Source organism: Erpetoichthys calabaricus, chromosome 8, assembly GCF_900747795.2.
Source record: "Erpetoichthys calabaricus chromosome 8, fErpCal1.3, whole genome shotgun sequence".
Lineage (NCBI taxonomy): Eukaryota > Metazoa > Chordata > Cladistia > Polypteriformes > Polypteridae > Erpetoichthys > Erpetoichthys calabaricus.
In genome coordinates this window covers 185894328-185911111 of record NC_041401.2, presented here as the reverse complement: position 1 = coordinate 185911111, position 16784 = coordinate 185894328, and the positions used below count along the sequence as shown (strand labels likewise).

General features: G+C 45.5%; 1 protein-coding gene and 1 long non-coding RNA gene across 3 annotated transcripts in view; one reads left to right on the top strand and one right to left on the bottom strand.

Moving 5' to 3' along the window:
- Positions 1-16784, top strand: part of LOC114656373 (inactive dipeptidyl peptidase 10-like) — a 992193-nt gene that overhangs the window by 478116 nt on the left and 497293 nt on the right. The gene's annotated exons all lie outside the window — the stretch shown is intronic.
- LOC127528946 (uncharacterized) overlaps positions 3763-16784 on the bottom strand; it is a 103247-nt gene continuing 90225 nt past the window's right edge. The window contains exon 2 of the long non-coding RNA XR_007935623.1: positions 3763-4355. This is a non-coding gene — a long non-coding RNA (uncharacterized LOC127528946). The remainder of the gene's footprint in view (positions 4356-16784) is intronic.

The following is a 16784-nucleotide window of genomic DNA, read 5'->3' as shown; positions in this document are numbered from 1 at the left end:
CACTGTAGCAGCAGAAGAGTTCATTCTCAAATTTCAACAATTCATAGAAGAACAGCAGCTAACAGAAGAGATGATTTACAACGCTGACGAAACGGGCCTTTACTACAAAAGACTGCCTGATAGGACTTTAGCCATGAAGAAAGACAAGACCAGCAAAGAAGGTTATAAACAGATCAAAGACAGGGTGACAATGTTATTTTGTTGTAACTGGATGGGTCATCACAAGTTAACACCTCTTTGTATTGGCAAGTTTGGATCCCCAAGATGTTTCCACAACATGAACATGTCATCATTACCACTGGACTACGATCACAGCAAGAATGCCTGGATGACAGCAGCAATTTTTGAGAAGTGGTTTCACCAGACGTTCATCCCTGATGTCCGTAGGCACCTTAGAAGCAAGGGAATGGAACCACGAGCATGCCTACTTCTAGACAACTGTCCAGCCCACCCCCCTGCAGAGACGTTGAAGTCCAGAGATGGCAAGATTTTTGTTTATTGCCTTCCAAAGAATACAACGTCCAAGATTCAGCCCCTAGATCAAGGCATCATTTCTGTGTTCAAGGCCAATTATAGACGGGAGATGATATAGTCCATGGTTGAAGAAGATAAGAGTGTCCCTATGTTCCTGAAGACTGTAAGAATTAAAGAAGCACTGTATTTGTCTGAGTCAGCCTGGGGAGCAATCAAGCCTGAAACAATTCAAAATTGTTGGACTAAAGCCCTTGGAGGTCCCATCACAGAGAACCCCACTACTGTTGAAGAAGACGAAGATGAAGACTTCCTAGGTTTCAGTCCAGAAGAAGTACGGGATGCTGATCATTTCACACACGGCCAATGAACTGTAAAAACCTATTAAAAAAACTATTGGAACAATATGTGCAAGGTGCAACTGACGCCATTGATGAAATTCAGTAGATCACCGAGCCAAGTGCACTTGAACTGCCTGCACACAGAGGCCAATGCTGATGCCAGGATGCTAGTCTAGTCCAACGGCTGAATCCCAGTGACACTGATGCTGATTCGCTAGGGGGGCGCCAGTGGTCATGAGCTAGCTGCTCAACAAATGTACATCACTGACCGATCAGCTCCGGCGTGCTGACAAATTGCACTGGGAAGCGACTACAGGCGGTTGCAGTCTCTCTTACAGCTAAAAGAGATCCTATTCTGCTAGGCCCTTGAGCAAGGCCCTTAACCCTGCAATTGCTCCAGGGGGCGCTGTACAAAGGTGGACCCTGCATTCTGACCTCTGCCCCTAAGGGGTATGAGAAAACTATCCATCTATCCATCCATTATCCAACCCGCTATATCCTAACTACAGGGTCACGGGGGTCTGCTGGAGCCAATCCCAGCCAACACAGGGCGCAAGGCAGGAAACAAACCCCAGGCAGGGCGCCAGCCCACCGCAGGACACACACCCATACACCAAGCACACACTAGGGACAATTTACGATCACCAATGCACCTAACCTGCATGTCTTTGGACTGTGGGAGGAAACCGGAATACCCGGCGGAAACCCACGCAGACACGGGGAGATGAGAAAACTAACAAATTCCTAATATAGGGTGGCGCACGAAAAACCGAACCGTCTCCGACCGGCTGGCTTGAGCTATTATACGGGTGGGTACCGTCGCGATCGCGGAGCCTCGTTGTCGTGACGGAGTCAGCAGCCCCACTGTGCATTAGTAAGGAGTACATACATACGTGGAAGACATCCGGAATAAGTATTCTCTACAACAGAGTGTTGGAATAGTGGAGGCGTATGGGTTCTTTTAAGGAAACACGGGACATTTTCGCACAGAAGTTTCCTGTCGTAAACCTACCAGCAAAGAGCAGCATTCATGAGTTGGTGAAGAAGTGGCATAAGACTGGGTTAGTTACAAACTGCAAAAAGAATCGGGCCCCATCCGTTTGTACACCTGCGGTTGTAGCAGATATTCAGGAACGGATGGCCAGAAGCCCTAGGAAATCGACACGTACATTGACAAAACAAGAGAATGTTTCACGCAGGTCTTGTCAACATGTGTTGCACTCACTACAAATGAAGCCATACAGAATGACTTGTGTCCAAGAACTGAAGGATGACGACAAGGAAAAATATGTATTTTATTGCACGTGGCTCCTTCAAACAATTGCGTTTGGATTTTTGTATTGCATATCTTTCATTTCGTGTACGGGCTAAGAAACGTGGGTCGATGTTGGAGTCGGAGATGGTTTAGTTTTTCGTGCGCCACCCAATAAAAGAAATTGTATAAGGCGTAATAAAGATAAAATTAAAAAAAAAAAAATGAGAGACCGGATTCACGTGCCGTGTCCTCCGTGCGTGGAGTTTGCATGTTCTCCCCGTGTCTGTGTGGGTTTCATTCAGTTGCTCCGGTCTCCTCCCCTGCACCTAACCTAACCAATGCACCTAACCTCTAATGCAGATTAGGTGCATTGATGATACTCGATTGTCCCTAGTGTGTGCGGTTGGGTGTGTGTGTGCCCTGCCATGGACTGGCGCCAGTGGCGTAGCGTGGGTGTCAGCCGCCCCCTTATTTAGGTATGGTTCAAACTTTTACAAGATATTATTATTATTTATTGTGAAATTTTGCTGCCCCCTAAAAGTGCCGCCCGGGGCGGGCCTCCCCTGCCGCCCCCACTACGCCATGCCACTGACTGGTGACCTGTCCAGGGTTTGCTCCTGCCTTGTGCCCTGTCCTAACTGGTCAGCATTAAGCGGACATGACTTGTTACATGTATGAAAGGCAGAGCGAGATCTTTGAAACTGCCTTCTGTGTGAGGGTTTAGCATGGATGCACTGAGGCAGAGCGAGGGTTCTGTTTTGTCGACAAAATGAAGGAGCTGCTCATTCACCCGCTGTTTATTAATATAAATGTTCCTGTACCAGGTGGAGCGCCTGAATGTACTGTAAAATGAATGTGTGTTTACTCAACAGACTGAATCGTGTTAGCTTTACTTTTTCATGTGCTTTGAAACACTGAATAATCCTCTCTGAAAACCCCAACTGGTCTGAAATGTGAAAATGAAACAACTTTTTTTAGGCTGAATTGATACCCGTCAAACAGGTACAGTGCCCTCCGTAAAGTCTGGGACAAAGACACCTGTCTCCTTGATTTCCTCCTCTGCTCCACAGTTTAAAATTACAAATCAAACCATTCTGACGTTGTGATTAAAGTGCACACTGCAGACTTCCATTTAAGGGGATTTGCACTTACTCTTTTATTAAATGGTCCCCTCATTTCAGGTGCCACACACGTGCGCATGGGAGGCAGCTAAAGGGCTTGAGTAAGGGCAGTTCTGAGTCATACCGGGATGTGGCAGAGTGCACTGACTCTTTTTCTCCCTTTCCTGCACACCATTCACGGGAGATCCCACCTGGCTCTCTTGACGTTACTTCCGGGTCCGAGCCTATGGAAGAAGACCTTGCCGGCTCCGGCCCCTCTGATGTCACGTCCGGGCTCGAACCAATGGCTGAAGACCCTCATGAGCCCGACCCCTTTGACCTCACTTCCTGTCTTCCCCTTTAAAAGCCTCCACCTTTTCCCTATTCCCTCAGTTCTGTTTTGGACTCGGTTTTGTACACATCAGTGCCGTATTCATTTTTCGACTTTGCAGCCAGGATACCAATTATACGGGTGGCTGCCCCAAACCTTGCTATGGCTCTGTGTGGAGTTTGAGACACAGGGCACCATAAAGTTTGGGACACAGAAATAGCAGGTCAATTAAAGCCGTTGTCACATTTAATTCCTCAGTCTCTATATATAATCTTCATTTGGATCTTGATCTTTGTTTGTCCGCGAATGAATTAGAAGAAGCAGCACTAGATGGCAGTAGAGAGACAGCTAAAACATAGGCATTGCATTAAGAATCTCCTCCAGGCTTATACTACTGAAGACTGTAGTACTCCAGTCACACCTCAAAACACAGACATTCAAACTAAACAAATTGTTGTGCTTTAAATTAACTAATCTTTATATATAATCTTCATTTGGATCTTGATCTTTGTTTGTCTGCGAATTCCACGCATGCGTAGACCACCTTCCAGTTTAGTACGTTGTTGTTACTCACGGATGTCAACAATGTGCCGGAATAACGAAAGGGGTGGTGGACAGTGTTACGCTGGTTAGCTCGTGAGGCCTGGTTAGAGAATGAGATTGGCGAAGATAAAAGGTACGTGTCTACGTAACATATGAATGAAAGAAAGACAGTGGGTAAAATGAACGACAACGTAACAGCACGTTCCGGAAATTATTATTGTTACGTTGTAGCCGGCGAGTGCTGCGCGTCTCACAGTTGTACCGTGGCTTGCTCACATGTCAGTGAAGTGATTCCTATTTATGCTTTAAAGAGCCTGGATACCTATGTGTCTCTCTTTTATAACCATTGCTCTGTGTATATTGCCTTACTCTTTGGATTGCCACAAAGCAACCTGCGAGACTGGAGAAAGGTTGAGAAGAGATCGTGAGAGGAAACGACAGCATCGTGAAAACGAGATGGACTGTGAACGGAGAGAAGCAGAAGTGCTCCTCCACCACCACATAATTACTATTCGGACAGTGATTCCGAGTAGGCCGTTCCTATCGAATCAATGTCCAAGGGTTTTGTTTTGTAATTTTGTTTCCCTTATAAAAAAATCATAATGCTGTGCGACGAAGGGCCCAGTTCACGACTGGCAGCCGCGTTTAAACAGGGAGCCCTTCACAGACAACTTTAATACGCGCAACGTAGTTGGGCGCACATGGCTAGTGTACAAATAATGCTTAACGTCTGCGATTCATTGGCATGACCAGGTGCTGAGGGTCTTCTCTGGTGTTGCTCTGCCAAACCTTTAATGCAGCCATCTTCAGCTCCTGCTTGTTTCGGTGAGCTTGTCCCCTTAAGTTTTCTCTTCACCATGTGGAAGTCCTGCTCAGTTGGACTGAAATCGGGTGACTGGCTTGCCCATTCAAGAATTTTCCAGTTTTTTAGTTTTGATAAACTCCTGTGTGGTCTCAGCAGTGTGTTTGGCTCCTTATCTTGTGTGGTAGGATGAAACGCCAACAACTGAGTTTGGAGACATTTACTGGAACTCGAGCAGCTCAGATGTTTCTACACCCCTCAGAATTCATTGTGTGTCTGCCGTCAGCAGTTCCATCATCAGTGAAGAGAAGTGTGCCAGGATCTGTGCCAGCCATACATGCCCAAGCCAGAACACCCCCAGCACCACCATGTCTAACAGGTGAGGTGGTCTGCTTAGGATCTCGGGCAGTTCCTTGTCGTCTCCACACTTTCCTCTTGCCATCACTCTGATGAGGTTCATCTTTGTCTCGTCTGGCCACAAGACCTTTTCCCAGAATTCTGCAGGCTCTTTGAATTCCTTTTTCAGTACTAGGGTGTTGAACCGTGTAAACCATTATGGATGTAGTGAGAAGTTAAGCAAAATGACTCATTTTATTGGCTAACTAGAAAGATTACAAAATGCAAGCTTTCGAGTCAACTCAGGCCCCTTCTTCAGGCACGTTGTAACCAACTACATGTTGCCTGAAGAACAGGCCTGAGTTGACTCGACAGCTTGCATATTGTAATCTTTCTAGTTAGCCAATAAAAGGGGCCATTTTACTAAACTGCTGACTAAGTCCTTCTTCACAAACTATAATCTGGCCATCCTGTTTTTGTGGCTTGCATCTTGCAGTGTGTCCTCTGTGTTTCTGGTCATGAAGTCTTCTGCTGATAGTCGTCACTGACACACACACATCGGCCCCCTGAAGACTGTTTCTGATCTGTCAGTCAGGCGTTGGGGGCTTTTTCTTTATCGTACTGAGGATTCTTCTGTCCTCAGCAGTGTAGGTCTTCATTGGCCTACTAGTCCCTTTAAGGTTACTGAGCCCACCAGTGTGTTCTTTCTTGTTCATGATATTCCAGACAGTTGATTTTGGTCATCCTAAGGTTTTACTGAAGTCTCCAATGGTTTTATTCTTGTTTTTGATGGCTTCTTTGACTTTCACTGGCACAGCTCTTGTCCTCATGTTGAACAATGGCAACTCCAGACTCCAAAGGGTAGAAGCAAGCCGAGGCATCTTATGAAGCCATGAAACTCACCTGAGGAATCACAAACACCTGGGATGCCAATTGTAACAAACATTATGGTGCCCTGAGAAGAAAGGGACTGTGTAGTCAAAGTGTGGTGTGACCAAAATGTCTGCAAATCCCCTTAAATGAAAGTCTGCAGTATGCACTTTAATCACAATGTCTGAATTGTTTGATTTGTCATTTTAAACTGTGGTGCAGAGGGGGAAATCAAGGAGACATGTGGAATTGTTCCAGACATTATGGAGGACACTGTGTACATAGGAATGTATAAATGCAAACATTGTGGCCCACCAGGCTGGCAGCGCCGCCTCAACCCGACACAGACAAGCGTGGGACCCAAGTTCAAGGCACACACGTTTTATTTTTTTTTTCTTTTTACCTTGTGGGAAACGCTTTCCTCTGTTTCCCACGTCTAGCACAGTCAAGAACAGCACACCGAAACATAATACTTTTCTTTTCTTTTCCTCTTTCTCCACTCCTCCTGTCAAGCTTCGTCTCCCTCCTCCCGACTCTGGCTCCCTTAGCAGTGCCTGTTGGCTCCTTTTATAAGGCACCCAGAAGTGCTCCAGGTGATTGATGACCTATTTCCATCAGCACTTCCGGGTGTGTAGGAAGAACTGCCCATAAGGGCTCAGAAGATCCTGTTGCAGCACCCCCTTGTGGCGCACACGGATCCCAACAGGGCTGTATCCAACACCAACTCCCATGGGGCTGCCACCTAGTGCTCTGGTGGAGGTAATGCTCTGGATACACTCCTTCCCCCAGTCCTTCCAGCGTGGAGGTGTCCCGTTCTGGACAAGGTACCCCTGCTGCACGCTACGACATATACGTACGCACACATTCATAGTGTCACAACAGCAGACCACAGACATCAAAAGGGTTGGGGCAGCCACCCGTATCTTGTGCCTTGGCTGCAAATGGGTTAAATTGGTCGTGATGTTCACAGGTTTGAGTCCAAAACAGAAGTGATTTCAGTTAGATAAGATGGCAGCTTTAAAGGCTGTGGCAGGAAGTGACGTCATAGATAGATAGATAGATAGATAGATAGATAGATAGATAGATAGATAGATAGATAGATAGATAGATAGATCATAGATAGATAGATAGATAGATAGATAGATAGATAGATAGATAGATAGATAGATAGATACTTTATTAATCCCAAGGGGAAATTCACCTGGACTGGAACAAGAAGTGATGTTGTCGAGACCGGAAGTGACATCTTCGGCGACCGGAAGTGACATTATCCATGGCACCAGTACCCAAAGTGCTATTATCCATGGTGCCGGTGCCAGAAGTGACATCATCAATAGCGCCGACACCTAATAGGATTTCCTGGAGATAGTCTGCACAGGACGGAGAGAGAAAGTTAGTGCAGCTCGCCAACCCCTGGTCTGGCGTGGTACAGTAATCCCTCGCTATATCGCGCTTCGCCTTTCGCGGCTTCACTCCATCGCGGATTTTATATGTAAGCATATTTAAATATATATCGCGGATTTTTCGCTGCTTCGCGGGTTTCTGCGGACAAAGGGTCTTTTAATTTCTGGTACATGCTTCCTCAGTTGGTTTGCCCAGTTGATTTCATACAAGGGACGCTATTGGCAGATGGCTGAGAAGCTACCCAGCTTACTTTTCTCTTACTCTCTCTTGCGCTTTCTCTGATTCTGACGTAGGGGGTGTGAGCAGGGGGGCTGTTCCCACACCTAGACGATACGGACGCTCGTCTAAAAATGCTGAAAGATTATCTTCACGTTGCTATCTTTTGTGCAGCTGCTACCTGAAACGACATGGTGCACAGTGCTTCACATACTTAAAAGCTCGAAGGGCACGTAGTGATTTGTGCTTGAAAAACAAACTCTCTCTCTCTCTCTCTCTCTCTCTGCTCATGACGGAGGGGGTGTGAGCTGCCGCCTTCAACAGCTTTGTGCCGCGGTGCTTCGCATACTTAAGCCAAACAGCCCTATTGATTTGTTTGCTTTTTTCTCTATCTATGTGACATTCTGTGCTCCTGAAGCGCACTCCTTTGAAGACGAAGATATGTTTGCATTCTTTTAATTGTTAGACGGAACTGTCATCTCTGTCTTGTCATGGAGCACAGTTTAAACTTTTGAAAAAGAGACAAATGTTTGTTTGCAGTGTTTGAATAACGTTCCTGTCTCTCTACAACCTCCTGTGTTTCTGCGCAAATCTGTGACCCAAGCATGACAATATAAAAATAACCATATAAACATATGGTTTCTACTTCGCGGATTTTCTTATTTCGCGGGTGGCTCTGGAACGCAACCCCCGCGATGGAGGAGGGATTACTGTACTACTATTATTTAGGCCCACTAGCTGCCTCCCAATTGCATGTGTGTGATAATATATTTATTAACATATGAATAATGAGTATGATTAAATGTGCAATACAGACTCTGGAGAACGTCGCTGAGCTGCTTTTCTTAATAGAGCTCAAGAAAATCTTTTTATTGTGGCCTGTCAAAGTTACTAAGGTACCGGAGTGTTGGCACGAAGAAGGTAAACTCATTTATGCAACAGGAATAGAGCCGCAGCAATATAAGCTGATTAATTCATTACTTGAGAATCCCTCACAATGGGACAGTCATCTTCAGTTTTGTTTAATTCCTGTTAATTTCACATTGCACTGCCTGAGGTTTGAAACATTCATGTGCACTTAATGTCATATTAGTGCTAATTATTTATTGAAATCAAATAAGGTTTCCTTTATTTTCCTCGGTGGTGTCATGCAGGGGGTCACTAGCGTGCTTTTCTAATCTAGATAATGCTAATAAAGAGCAGCAGTGAAGCAGAACACTCTCCTGGGTTATATCTTCACTTATAATTGAGTTAGTAAATGAGGGTTTAGATATTCAAAAATTACTAAGTAGGACATGGGTTGGAGGGGGGGGGGAGGAATATGCATGACGGGATTTACCAATTTAGAGCTGCTGTCCCTGTTCAAGGACAAAACTCTCACCGTTGGTTTCACCCGCAGTAAAAATCCAGTTTTAGCCCTCCAGATCCTGACGTTGCAGATTTATGGTGCACGGTGGGCACTGCTAACACCTGGAGGTTTAACAGAAGGACAAGTGAAACTCGCACAATTCTGAAATTCCACTAAAAAAAAGGCAGAGATAGGACACGCTGCATGGCTAATCCACTTAGAGGTTACCAGGTGGTTATTTTTAGAAAGCGGGGAGTGGGGGCAACTCTTTTAGTCTGGGAGTCTGGGTATGTGAATGAAGTTCAGGGACCAGTAAGCAGGGGTATGCCCCTCCAGTCAGTCAAAGTGCTTCTCTAAACCATACCGCTTACACACTGGGCAGAGATGTCTGTAAAAGAAACGAAACAAATAAGAAATGTCATGAATGTGTTAGCAATGTGGAGTGGGGTAGGTGCAATGCAGTTCTTCACATATTTTTACCATTGAAGGGCATACAAAGCCTACCACGCACAAAGACAAGGCCATTTGACTCAAGTGACATTTGTTATACCGAACAAGAACAACATATGACGTGATAACCTGGTAAAGGTTATTTCCATATTGAAAAACAGAAAAGAAGGTTAAAGATTCAACACTCAGGCTCTATAGCCACCATTTGGTGTGTCGAAAAGGTTGTGGCTCTGCTCTTTTGTATTTCTTCAGCATGACAATGACCTTAGCCTGTTTCTTCCTTTTGATGATAGACATCAAAGCAGTCCTTCGTTAACTCCAAGAAAAATTTATAAAAACTTACTGTAACTGTAGGTCAGTAAGCTTAGCAATCAACACGAGTAAATTAATGGAAGGAATTATTAAAGAAATGGAGATGAGAACATGTCTAGAAGAGGAGTGTCAGCAAAAGCACAGCATGGTTTTGGATGAGGAAGGTTGTGTTTCACTAATATGCTGGTATTCTATGAGAGAGCCATAAAAGCAAATGATAAGAGATGATGCTATTAGGCAGATAGATATGAAATGCTCTATATCTGCTGGATAGATAGATAGATAGATAGATAGATAGATAGATAGATAGATAGATAGATAGATAGATAGATAGATAGATAGATAGATAGATAGATAGATAGATAGATAGATAGATAGATAGATAGATAGATAGATAGTGTGGCAAACAAACGAGGTCCATGCCTGGCTGGGATGCCCCTCTGCTATATGTTCAGGGGGAGCAGCCATGGACTGTGCAATACCTCCCCCTGTATAAATATTTCTCCAAAGCTTGACTACCATTTTTGTTTTAATTTATAAAATCTTATCATTTAGAAATCCTTTTGAATTTTTCCACAGGGTGGCACACTGGTCAGCTTTGCTGCCGTACTGCTATGGAGATATCGGTCCAGGTGACTTTTTCTGTGGAGCTTGCAAAGGACGTTCAACGGTAATCGAGTGAAAGAAGCGCACTAACAGGAGTTGAACCAATGGTTTGGTCAGGGCTTGGCATTACACTTTGTGGCGGGACCCTGGCTGAGACACCCCTTCGCTATATGTTCAGGGGGAGCAGCCATGGACTGTGCAATACCTCCCCCTGGATGCTATATGGCAGCCTCCCTGAGTTGGAGTGGCACCTCTGTTTCCCGCAGGGCTCCATGGGAACTGGAGTTTGATGCAGCCCTGTTGGGTCCCGCAGGCACCGCCAGGGGTTGCTGCAGCTGGGACTCCTGTGATATTCACCACACCCAGAAGTGCAACCAGAAGTGCACTTCCGAGTGGACTATTAAAGGGGCCAGCAGCCACCACTCAATGGCCTGAGTTGGGAGGAGGAGGACTACGTTTGCAGGGAGGAGTGGTGGTGTAAAGGAGAGTGTTGTGGTGTTTTGCTGTATTGCTTTGTGTACTTGGGACTGTGTTGTGCCTGTGGGGGTCACGGGGAAGACGTGCCCCACAGTTGAAGAAAAATAAAATCAGTTTGGTTTTATACGTGCCTCCGGTGTGAGTCTGTGTCGGGTCAGGCGCCTATATAGCACCTTTTTGTTACAATAGATAGATAGATAGATAGATAGATAGATAGATAGATAGATAGATAGATAGATAGATAGATAGATAGATAGATAGATAGATAGATAGATAGATAGATAGATAGATAGATAGATAGATAGATAGATAGATACTTTAAAGATTTTCAAGTAGACATTTCTTCTCAGAATATGTGTTGTGCTCTTCGACCGCAATTTAGGACATTTCCTCCATCTATGCCGAGTGACACCTAAGCTGTTTTGTTGACTCTTTGTGGCCCCACATTATAATAAGAGAATTTGCTTGAGAGTTCTCCTTATTATATGAGTTACCTGTTGTTATAAATGTGTGTGAGTAAATACGTTTTAATTGCTGTTTGTTTTTAATTTACCCAGACACCATCTTGTTTTTGTTATGGGCGTTGCCATTTTGTACAAGGATGCATATCCAGGTTGTTAGGTAATGCAAACCAGATGTGAAGTCTAATGGCGTTATTGATGTGATGATAATTTAAACTGGCTCCAGTGTCGAAGTTTGACTGCTACTACTTGTGCTATGTACCCTCCTTAGCGTTGCATTTTTTCTCAAAAAAAAAAAAAAAACATGTAAAAATCATTGCATTTTTTGGCTTGAAAAATGGTGTTTTTATTAAATCTCATCTTTCTGCTGTAAAATGTGCAAAAAACTAAAAGTACTAAGTTAGCAGTGTAGAAAGTATAATAATGATACAAATAATAATAGTAATGATTAATAATAATAATAATATGAACAGCACACTGGGCATGTGCCAGTGACACGAGCATCACTTTCAGATTCCCAGAATCCCTTTCTGTTTTACTGACCGTTCCAGTTTCACTGTCCTGAAGAGAGATTCACTTTGTCATCAGTACCGAAGAGAAGTGTTTCTTACGAGACACCATTATGAGGCCGGGAGAAGACGTGTCTACACTGTTGCCCCGGTAACGATTGGGCGTGACACTTACACAAGACACGCCCACACCGTTGCCTGAGAAACACTCAGCCCTAACGCTGTTGGCACTTTTACAGCCCATCTAATCCTTGGGTCTAATGCTTACAAGACATACGCTTATACCATTGCCCAAATAACACTCGCCACTAATGCTGTTGGCACTTTTATAGACCGAGTGATGGGACTTACACGAGATGCGTCTATACCGTTGCCTGAGTGATGCTCGGGACTAACACTTTTAGCTCTGTTTTTACAGCCCGAGTGACGCTTGGGACTAACGCTAAGGAAGGTTAAAGTATTTCGGGTTTTGAATTCTTTGGGTATGTTCTTACAGCAGATTCTTAACTTTGATTTTGGTTCAGGTTTTGGGTTTCCTGGCTTTGATAAGATGTGTTTATTTCCTTATGATTCATCTTCTTCAAAGGTTTCTACATGCGTTGCCATTTTCTTTCCTTTGGCAGAACATCTGTTAAATTTACACTAAACATTTTTCAGCATATTGCTGTTAAGCCATTCACTATGAACACAGATCTGAGAGTCCCAGGGGTCTGGACTGCTAGCTCACAGATGTTCATACCGACGTCTCAGCCATTGTCAGGATGCGGTCGATGTTCAACTTCTAGTTGCCATTGAGGGTCCTCATGGACTGCAAACGTGAATATCGTCAGACTTTCTTTATAGCCTTTGTCGATTTTCGTAAAGCGTTCGACTCAGTTGATCGAGCTGCCCTGTGGGACATCCTGAGGGTTCGCGTGATCCCATTGAGGTTGCTGGATATCATGGCCAGCCTGTACACTGGTACTGTGCGTGCTGTGCAGAGTGGAGGCAGAACCTCTACGTTTTTCCCTGTTGATTCTGGGGTTCATCAGAGGTGTGTTCTGCTCCTACTCGGTTCAATGCTTGTATGGGCTGGGTGTTGGTCAGGGTTGTGGGGTCCAGCGGCTATGGGGTATCTGTTGGTGAAGAACGATTCACTGATCTTGACTTTGATAATGATGCTGTGATCTTCGTGGAGTCAATGGAGGCTCTGATTGGGACTTTCAAGAGACTGAGTGAGGGGTCTGAGTGTCTGGGCTTGTGACGGTCCTGACAAAAACTGAGATCCAGACCTTTAATGACCTCTTGGGCACGGCCATCAGCAGTGTGTCTGTTTGTGGAGAGAGTGTTGACCTTTTTGAGAGGTTTACATACCTCAGCAGTGACATTCATGTCTCTGGTGACTGTTCTATGAAGTCGATAGACGGATTTGGAGAGCATGGGGGGTCTTGAGGTCGCTGGAAAGGGGTGTGTGGCGCTCCTGATATCGCTGCAAAAAGGGCGAAGGTCCAAGTCTTTAGAGTCTTGGTGCTTCCTGTCTTGCTATATGGTTGCGAGACATGGATGCTATCCAGTGACCTGAGATGAAGATTGGACTCCTTCAGTACTGTGTCTCTCCGGAGAATTCTTAGGTACCGCTGGTTTGACTTTGTGTTGCTCATGGAGTCCCGCATGAGGGACATTACCTGCATTGTGAGGGGGCGTCAGTTACAGCACTACAGCCAGGTGGCGTGATTTCCCAACGGTTATCAAACTAACAGGATCCTCATTGTTGGGGACCCGAGTGGCTGGACTAGGCCAAGGGGTCACCCATGTAACACCTGGCTGCGGTAGATAAAGTGTCATTTCCGGATGGTGGGACTGGACCACATGTCTGCCTGAGGGGTTGCCAACCGGGATCCCAAGCTGTTTCATTATGTGGTGGGTGCAACAACGCGCTGTACGAGTGCCTGCTCCCCAACTTGACTTGACTTGACTTGCCTCAGCCATTGACCCTTCCTGCCGGCCAGTGTAGTCCCACTCAGTGCTCTGGTAAAGGTGAAGAAGGAGAGTATGAAACCTGGGAGGACACACTGCTGTTTACCAGCTGTCTACAAAGAAGTCTGATTCTAATTTCTTTGAGTGTTTGGCAGCTGCTTTAATTTGGTCATAAAGATAACTGCACTGCTTACATGGTACAGCAAGCAATAATTAACCTGAAAATGTTAACCTTTGCCCTGCAGATTTTGGCACAAAGCCAGTCGGTATTACATTTTTGCTGCCTTCCAAATCCATATTATGCAGTCATGCTTAAAAATTGTAATTAACACCTAATTGAAAGAAGCAGGCAAGGCAGGCACTGCATGTCATTTGGCGGAGGGGATTAGCCTTCCTACAGCCACACGTGGTTAATGTCTCGATTCATTCGGAGAATCTACTGTAGGCAAAGCTTAATAGAGGAGTCAAGAAGTGAGTGATTTATGTGGCATGCACAGCAGTGTGGCTGGTGTAGTGATGGCGTAGCAGTTAGCACCGCTTCCTCGTACCTGAAGACACTTGGGTTCAGGTCCCTGCTTCAGGCACTGCATGTGTGGACCCTTCACATTCGCCTGGGTGTCTTATGGACATTCTGACTACGTCTTAAAGATGGCTGTGGCAGGCCCGTCTACTCTAAACAGGTGGATGTAGGAATGTGTGTGGCCCGACATCCCTTCACTCTGTTCTGCAAGGTGTGACAAATGTAGAGGGCATCGCAGCCACTTAACCCGACACAGACAGATGCAGGAGGCACACTGATCAAACACAAATGTTTTATTTTCTTTTCGACACCTGTGGGCAATGCCTTCCTGCGGTATAGCGGGTCCACAGCTCTCTTAGCAAAGGCCATTTTTAAATAAATAATCACCGCGCTCGCCGCTTAGCGAGGGGGCGTGATAGTTGTGGCTAAAGCGGGTCTCAGGACGATCTGCGGTGTGGGCGTTTCTCACCTAAGTGCACAGGTGACAGATTGCCCACATCCGTGATTGTTCCTGGGGCTGCTAATGTGCTGCAGCTGCTATGTCTTCTCGACATAAATAGAAGCGCGAACCGGCTAGAAAGGGAAAGAGAAGAAGAAACAAAAAGAAATGAACGGAAAGAGAAAGACGGAAGTTGCTGGAAGGAGCTGGATAAAGCCGGTGAGAGAGAGAGAGAGCGAGAGCAGGCTCGAGTGCAGCTGGACTGTGGGCCCTAGCGAGGTGTGTAGCTAACACCTAGGGCAGTTGATGGTAGTCGCTCCCGCTGAGCATTTGGAGAAGAGCGGGAGTGACTAGTGAGGAAGGGGACTCACCGTGGAAGACAGCGGGAGTCGGGTGACTTAAGCTTATAATCTCCAGCGTGGGAGTCCTGGCCGTTGGAGCGAAGCTAAGTCCCGGTCTGGGATGAGAGCGAGACCGAAGCTAGGATCGAGAGGCCTCCAGACCAGAGTGATTGAAAGGTCAGCTGCAGAGAGAGCGTATCGCCTGCTGTAGGACCCTAACGGGAGAAGCAGGTGAGACGCTAATGTAAAAGAAGCACCGTGCTTAATTGTTTAAAAGGACTGCTTCCAGCGATGTTTTAACCTCGGCTTTTAAAGGATTGTGTTTTTCTGTTTTAACCTCCATGTGACACATTTGTTTGAATTGGAAGCACTGCACTTATTTATTTATTTGAGCATTGTCTTGATTTATTTTAATAAAAGCACTTTTTCACTTTACATTGGTTCTATTCAATAAGGGCGCACACAAAAAGGCGAGCTTCAAAAGGGCGACCTCAATTGGGCTCAGCGAATAAAGGCAAACGTAACAAAATTATTACAGAAAATGTATTAGATAAAGGCAATGATTGAACGTATAAAAAGGCAAAAGCAAGAATATTAAAACATTCGGTCAATTGAGGTCGCCCTTTTGAAGCTCGCTTTTATTTACGCACGCCTTTAATTCACCGCACCCAATTGAGGTCGCCCTTTTGAAGGTCGCCTTTTTGTGCGCGCCCTTATTGAAGGATACCCTTTACATCATCCCCTTGCTCTAATGTTGTTGCCTCACTGTCTAGCTCATCTCGGTTATAACTATCGACGGTGTAGGGTTCAAGGGCTCCCGAACAGAAGATGGGAGCATGGAGCAGAACCCGCATCGTCACACTTCCCTGTTTCCCACAGGCACAACACAGTCCCAATAAGCACAACAGCTAAACACAATTCTTTAAAAGGCACAAAGAGTCTTTTATCATGGAAAACACGTTGAATCAAGCGTTTCCCACCACAGCTACAAGTACAATAAGCACAGCAGCACACAATAACTCTTTTCTCCCTCCTCTCTCTCGGTCACTCTTCCAGTGCCTCCTCCACTCCTCCTCCTCGCAAGCTTCGTCCATCTTCTACCTGACTCTGGCCCGTCAATGTGAGGCAGGAAGCTCCTTTTATGGAGTCCTCGGAGAAAAGAATTGGCCCAGGAGCACTTCCTGATGAGATGGAAACCCAACAAAGTAGGGATCCCCAGTTCCCATAGCACCCCCTGGCAGCACCTCCAAATCCTAACTGGGCTGTAGACAACTCCATCTCCCATGAAGCCCTGTGGGAGTCTGAGGCACCACTGCAACCCATGGGGGCTGCCATCTAGCGTCCTGGGAGAGGTAACGCTCTGACCAGAATTGCTCCCCTGATCCTTCCAGCGAAGAGGTGTCCCGGCCATGTAAGAATCCTGGCTATCTGTGACAAAGGACAAACACCCACCCTCTGTGACCCTGAACTCATTAAGCAGGTGGGAAAATACATCAATGATGGAGAAAACTTATTTACAAACTTATGAAAAATTGTAAATAATACTTGCACACCTTATTTCAGTCAATAAGAAGACAGAATTATTTTTCAACAAATGTCTTTAAGGAAAGTCAAGCTTGTAGCAGTTGCAAGGATGCTAAGATTCACACCGTCCAAAGATGGTGTTTTGTTTTATTTTATTACGGGGACCCGAAGA